The 7,652-nt window shown below is 44.6% G+C and overlaps 1 long non-coding RNA gene across 1 annotated transcript; it reads left to right on the top strand.

Moving 5' to 3' along the window:
• Positions 1-3,683: 3,683 nt before the first annotated feature.
• Positions 3,684-6,901, top strand: LOC114117507 (uncharacterized). The gene is made up of 3 exons (XR_003591140.3): positions 3,684-3,867; positions 4,047-4,146; positions 6,716-6,901. It is a non-coding gene; the product is annotated as an uncharacterized LOC114117507 (long non-coding RNA).
• Positions 6,902-7,652: the final 751 nt, after the last annotated feature.

Genomic DNA, 7,652 nt, shown 5'->3' with positions numbered 1-7,652 from the left:
CCCAGGTCCCATCCCCGGGCTCCCAGGCACGCTGTCTGCTTGTCCCCGGGAGAGCACCAGCAGCTGGGTGGACTCACAGGTGCAGTGAGTGGTCCTTTCCCACCCAGCACCAGCCACTGGGGTCCAGACTCTTTCAGAGACGTGTCGTCTTTGACATTCTACCTTCCTTCCAAGGACTCAGCAATCCCCCAGCCTCTACCCTGAATGATCGCATACTCCTCTGTAGCTTTTCACACACAGCTCCTTCCTCGTCCTCTTAGTGTCAACTTGCAGACAAGAGATTATGGTCCTTTAATGAGTGCAGGGAGTACAAGAATGAGAAATGTTGCATCTATCAAGGATACAGAGTGGCCTTTTTCTACATGTCAGATAGCATCCATTGCCATAGAAACTGAATGCTGCAGCTAAAATACACAGAAAGGAGGTTAGTTACCCATATCTGGGAGAAGGTGCAGCAAATCAAGTGTGGAAGCCAGAAGCACTGAGGAATGAGAGCGAGTCTGCAGTCAGACCCGCTCTAGAGTCACAGCAGAGAGAGAAAACGGGTTCCACACGCACCGTGTACCTTCCTCCACATCTTGGAGCACTGCCCACTCCCTGCTGTCAGTCTTCCCACCCATCCAGCAGGTAATTTGGTCCTTGCCTACTTTATCTCTGGCCAGTGCTGTCAAACAATGAAAATGCTCCTGAGAGAAGAGGCATCATTTGCATTTAAAAAGCGTATTAAGAATAACTGTAGTTACTGTTTTTTCTCATTACAAACGTGTTATAGGTTCACTGCAAGAACCTTTTAAAATTCAGAGAAACTAAAATAGGAAAATAAAGCAAATACATATTAACACCACCCAGAATGAGTCTCTTCACAGATTGGTGTCCACCCTCCACGCGCTCACGAGCTGTAGCAAACTGAATAATGTTGGTAAGAAGAAAACTCTGCTACTTTCTCACTGTGCTTCCCAGGGTGGGTACTTCATCCCCGCACCTCCATCTTCTCATTTGTAACACGGGGAGAATATCAGCACACAATCCATGGGATCACCTGGAGAGCTGTGTGAATCAATTTATATGAAGTGCTAAGAGGATGACAACACTGTGATTGCCTAATAAAAGCTAGCTTGTATTGCTATTGTAATATATTGCTTTTAGTTTTTTGGTTTTACTTAATAGTCATTGAATACACCTAAGGCAATGGCACCCCACTCCAGTACTCTTGCCTGGAGGATCCCAGGGGCGGGGGAGCCTGGTGGGCTGCCATCTCTGAGGTCGCACAGACTCGGACATGACTGAAGCAACTTAGTAGCAGCAGCAACATCTTTTTTACGAGCTGTAATAATATACAGTATGTAAAGAGAATATATACAAAGATAGATAGTTCTTAGAAAGACGCAGCTGCACTCAAAAGCCAGTGGTTGGTTTCCGTGGACAGAAACAGAGGGACCATGTCTCACTGTAAACTGGAACCATATGTGAACATTCAGGGCTGGGGTTTCGATTCCTTTGCACAACGCCCAGGTCTGGCAAGGAGTTGCAGTTGAACTTCTGGATGACAGCTCCTGATTAAGACCTTAATCTTTACTCGTGACAGAAGGTGAACTGTCTCTGCCCAGCCATCTCAAGACTGTGGCCAAAGCCACGTGCCTCTGGATGAAGGAGGAAGCAAAGGCACTAAGGAATGGACCCAGGATTTGGAAATGCTACATCCATGCAGGTGGAAAGCCTGAGCCGCTAGCAAGGTTGACTCAGGGCCATATTCCCAGTGGGCAGAGAAAACATCATGCCTGTCTGGGCAGGAGGGTCACTAGTGTGGGGGAATATATTCACACAAAAGAGTGCTTAACCAAGATGGCAAAGCAGATGGCAAAGAGCTCCACAGCCACGGTCAGGAACCGCAGATGCATTAAAGCTGAATAAAGAACAAATGAACTTTCCGTTTTAAACAAAACAAAAGCTGAATAATACAAGTCCATTGAGAAATTGAAAAGGATATTCAAACAAGTATGTACAAAATATTCAGGTGATAATGGACATTCATAAAACAACAGCAAAGAGAAGTAACAATGGAAAAGAATCGAGTGCAAATTCTGGAAACTAATGACATATAGATAGATAGATAGATAGATAGATAGATAGATAGATAGATATGCATATTTTTATTATGGTTCAATAGATGTGAAGAACAGCCAGCTGGACACAACTGAAGGGATAACCCAGAACACAGCTCAGAGAGATGAATAAATGGAAAATATATAGAATTGTTAAAGGATGTTAAAGATAGGTTGAGAAACTTTTAGTTGAAGAAAACCCAGCAAATATAGGAGGGGGAAATGCTTAAACTGATAATAACTCAAAAATATTCAGGATTGAAGAAACGAATGAGCAGTCTAATGGAACTGTTATAATCACATCTAGTGCTTATAAAAACATAAAATGCACACCTGCATTCACCACTGTGAACCTACAATGTACTAAGGATAGAAAGATTATAGTTTAGAATATATAATGGGAAAAGGAAAGATTTTCTACCAAAATAAACACATAAAAACACTGCAAAATATGTGACACTTGATTTCTTATCAGTGGCAAAGGATGCAGAAGCCAGAGGGGAGCAGGTACTTTCAAGCACTCAGGGAAAGGAACTGCAAACCTGGAATTCTTCTGGGAAATGCAAACATTTTCAGACATTCAAGGATAAGACAGTTTACTACCTACAGCTCCTTATAAAAAAATAAAGCATATTCTTCAATAGGGAAAAAACAACTCACAGGAAAGATAGGATGGAAGGGCCAGGAGTGAGCAATAAAGTCATGAACAGGCACAGTAGAATCTGTTTATTGTCAAGAAATAAAGGGATTATGATGGTGACAGTGATGATGGCGGTGATGATGACTTGTGTTATAACTGGTAGAAAGGTAAAGGAGAATTAATTCACTTCAACACCAATTAGGAAAGGAGACCAATTTTTTTTTTTTTTAAGCTTCGGAAAAGCATGGGAATTATAAAACCATTGTAAGAACTAATTCCAACTATCAACAGCATAACAAAGTGAACTCACTCAATAAAAGACCATGTCTGTCTGTAAAGCAACATGTTGGTTCCCCCAAATACCTACTTCCTAACCAATGGAACTTGCAGAGGTGAACCTGAAATGGGAGATTACCCTGATTATCTGAGTCAGCACTGAGATAATCACATGAGTCCTAAAAGTAAGAGACTTTTTCCCAACTGTGTCCAGATAAAAGTGAATGAAGGGGGACTTTCCCCATGGCCCAGTGGTTAAGCCTCTACGTTTCCACTGCAGAGGGCCCAGGTTCAATCCCTGGCCAGGAAATGAAAGTTCCACATACTGCTGGATGCAGCCAAAAAGAAAAAAAAAAAAAAAAGTGAATGAAGGCAGATGAAGAGAGGCCAGTTCTGAAGACAGAGGAAGCGGCCGTGAGCTGCCGAACGTGGTGACCTTGAGAAAATGTACAAGGCAAGGATACAGGTGGTCCCCCAGCCTCCAGAGAGGAGCCACCTTGAGTTTAAGACAGTAAGAGTGGTGACAGACTCTGAACCCACGGGACTGCAGAATGACAGGTTTGTGCTGTATTAAGCCACTTTTCATATTTTAATATTCTGTACTTGTATAAGCAGGGTCATGATGAACGAACACGTCTGAATGTATTTCTTTGCCTGTTTTGTTTTCTGAAGCAGAATGAGGTGGAAATTCTGATTCAAAGGGTGTGAACCTGTTTTACTTAAGAGTTTAACACTCATTGCCTTATTGTCATACAGAAACAGTCTACAAGTTCTCACTCATTTCAGCAACAGCTGTCTCTGCTGGGAGGAAGAAGGAAGAAGATGAGAGAGGGGGAAGCCACAGAAGAGGTAGGAGGCCTGGCGCTCCTGGGGCACCATCTCCCTCCTGACTTCTGCTCCTTTGGCTTCCGGAAGCCTGTGGGTGGGTGTAACTCTGGGAGGCTGCCCCCAAGTACAAAGTGAGCCCCTGCCCTCAACACCCCCACACCCCCTTCCCCTGTCCCTACCCCTTGCCTGCTTTTCTGCAGGATGGGATACAGGTCAAAGAGCTGACTGCCTCAGTCAGGACCTCTACCGAAGGAATTCAGATCTCCGTGCAGACAATAAACAAAAGGAACACGTGAACAGGTAATTAATTCAAATTAGTCTCTTTTAGGCAAATAATTTACCATTTGTCTTAAAAATAAAGTCACCTAAGCATCTTATTCACATGAATCTGTATTTATAAATACAACTTATAGGAAGTTGCTTTATTTCTCTAAACTTCAGTCTTAGCTTTCGCATCTGTAAAAGGCAGGTAAAAAATACAGTAAATAAAACTTACAGGGCGTTGGTAACAATGAATCATCTTGCCTGCAAAGAACTTATTAGAGGCAGGGCTTGGCCCATGAGAGATAATCAGTAAATTCTGGCTGTTATTGTTACTGTTACTATACAAAATTGTGTGAAATGCAGCATGAGCATTCCAACTTCAGGGGAGCCTGCTTCTCTTCCAGGCTACAGAGTCCTGGGGTGACAGGACCTGGGGGCCAGTGGGGAAGCCACCTGTAGAAGCCCTCACTGCAGTTTGCAATTGCCTGTTCTCCAGAAGCCTTAGCAAAGCACAAAGATTTGGATGGAGCAGTGGACCCCACCTTAGGGCGTCACAGGGATCTTGTTAATCAGCCACCAAACTCTTGCGATGGGTACAGTGTCTTGACTGGGAAACCTAAACTGAAGAAGTAGTTAGTGTGCATCAGGAGGCCTTGGTCTCAGCTACTTGGGCATTCAGGCATGCCCACCTTCTCATCAAATGACAGCAATCGCCTCTGAAGCTCAGCACTAACGTTGTTGTTGTTCAGTTTCCAAGTCATGTCAGACTCTTTGTGACCCCATGGACTTGCAGCCCACCAGGCTTCCCTGTCCCTCCCCATCTCCTGGAGTTTGCCCAAGTTCATGTCCATTGAATCAGTGATGTCATCCAACCATTTCATCCTCTGTTGCCCTCTTCTCTTTCTACCTTCAATATTTTCCAGCATCAGGGTCTTTTCTGATGAGTTTGCCATTGGCATCAAGTGCCCAAAGTATTGGAGCTTCAGCTTCAGCATTAGTCCTTACAATGAGTAGTTAGGGTCGATTTCCTTTCACGTTGACTGGTTTGATCTCCTTGCTGTCCAAGGGACTCTCAAGAGTCTTCTCCAACACCAAAGTTCCAACACATCAATGCTTTGGTGCTCTGCCTTCTTTATGATCCAGCTCTCACATCCATACATGACTGCTGGAAAGACCACAGCCTTGACTATACTGAGCTTTGTCGGCAAAGTGATGTCTCCGCTTTTTAACACTGTCCAGGTTTCTCATAGCTCTCCTGCCAAGAAGCGATCATCTTCTTATTTCATGGCTGCAGTCACCATGAGCACTAACAGCCTCTGCAAATACTGAAGGGCTCTTTGAGGTCAGCCAGACATCTCCCTGCAGACACAGAAGTCCAGCTAAGGGCAGGGCATGAGAATCCAGCTCAGTGTTTTCATGGCCTGTGAGTCCATTATAAACGGTGTTCCAACAGACAGCTCTTCCTCTGCAGCTCTTCACAAGAAGACGTTGTAGAGGAGACAGGGGAGGTGCACAGCCACACGGAGGTGGAGCCGTCTCCTTCCCTGTGGGCATTTCAGCTTCCCAAGACCTTCCAGATAGACTGTGTGCTCTCACCGTTCCAATTCTGCTGGGTGGATTTTCATATAGCTCCCATTTCAGGTTGAGAAAACAAGGGCCAGAGAGGCCAAGTGACCTGGCTGACTGACCCACTTGGAAACCGAGAAGCTCTGCTGAGCTGGACGGCAGCAGTAGGGATTTAAAGGGGTGTGAGCTAAACTCCCACCCACTTCTCACCTATCCCCTCCCTTAAAGAGGACTGGGTACTCTAATGCATCCTGCAGCAGAATCTGAGCCTTTAAAGCCCTCAGTACCTGAGGGGCTTTCTACACTGAGAGCTCTGCTCTTAGAAGAACATGGATGGCCACCATGCTGCCAAGTCCTTAGCCTTGTCACTACGAGTTCCAAGGCTCATACAATGACAAACTGCTCACTAAAGTACTCTAACTGTTCAAAGCAGCGAAGTCCAAATGGTTTTACAGAACTGATCACTCACCACATTATTTCTGTATTGATACTAATTCTGAATTCCAACTCCGAGAGCCCATCACATAGCTCCCTTGGATGTGGGAGAAGTGCCCTGAGCAGTCTTAGCTGCATGTGCCTGAGTGCATGCCTCTGCGTGGGGGTGTACACATGTGTGTCCATGTGGCTGCAAGTGTGTGCACACGTGCCTCTGCCTGTGTCTGTGCCTGTGTGCATGTGTGCATGCTCCTGTGTGCGCATGTGCCTGTGCTCTGTGTGTGTGTGTCTGTGAGTGTTCTGGGGAGCAAAACAAGGTTCTCTTGGAACAGAAGCTGAGGGCTGCTCCAGTAGGAGTGGGGGAGAGGGTGGTCTGTGAGGTCCCGGGCACGAGGACCCCAGGCTCCCGGTGGGACTGGAAGGGTGCAGAGCTCAGCTCAGGTCTGCATGCCGTCAGTGAGCGGGGCTCCTTGGAGGCTGGGCTCCCAGGCCAAGAGCAGGCCTTGCAGCAGAAATCTGACTGATCTGCTCTGAGGAAAAATAACGTCAAGCCCAGGTTTTAATATATGAAGACTGACAATGTTTTCCATTTCTCCCCCAAAAGGAATGTTTCAGCTTTTTAAAAAGTGAAAATTGGCCTTTCAAAGAAGTTTTGAAGATATTTTGTAGAAAAACTGTCTACAGCTATTAAAATTTCAACCAAGTTATGTCAACTTTAGTGAAAATTTCATTAAATGTAACTTGTAATGACAATTTTGCAAAACAGTCTTTTGTTCCTCTAGTAAAATGAAAATAACAAATATGGTTGAAATTCGTATTTCATTTCTTTCCTTTATAAAACCATATTCCTTACCTCACTGAAAGAATCAATAACACAGTGTTATTAATTAACTACATGGGATTCAACACTAATCCTTGGTGGCTCAGATGGTAAAGAATCTGCCTGCAATGCAGAAGACCTAGGTTTGATCCCTGGGTTGGGAAGATTCCCTGGAGAAGGAAATGGCAACCCACTCCAGTATTCTTGCCTGGAGAATCCCGTGGACAGAGAAGCCTGATGGGCTATAGTCCATGAGGTCACAAAGAGTCGGATAAGACTGAGCAAGTAACACTTTCACTTTCATCATGTTTTCAAGAAACAGTCAATGGACGGAAATATAATTTTGATATTATTATGTTAAATAAAACATGTAAGACAAGACAACATAAATCAGCCTCAAGTTTGTTTAAATATACACGTATGTATATATATATACAGGCATACAAACATACCTGAAGAGAGAGAAACAAGCTAAATATTGAGTATTTCATCTTTTTAAAGTGAAGTTGCTCAGTCATGTGTGACTCATGGTGATCCCATGGACTGTAACCTGCCAGGCTCCTCTGTCCATGGAATTTTCCAGGCAGGAGTACTGGAGTGGGTTCCCATTTCCTTCTCCAGGGGATCTTCCTGACTTGGGTATCGAACCCAGGTCTCCCGCATTGCAGGCAGATGCTTTACCCTCTGAGCCACCAGGGAAGTCTATCATCTTTTTATCCTC

This window comes from Ovis aries, chromosome 13, assembly GCF_016772045.2.
Source record: "Ovis aries strain OAR_USU_Benz2616 breed Rambouillet chromosome 13, ARS-UI_Ramb_v3.0, whole genome shotgun sequence".
In the NCBI taxonomy this organism is placed as follows: domain Eukaryota; kingdom Metazoa; phylum Chordata; class Mammalia; order Artiodactyla; family Bovidae; genus Ovis; species Ovis aries.
Note: the sequence above shows the minus strand (reverse complement) of the source record. Positions and strands in the feature narration are given on the sequence as shown.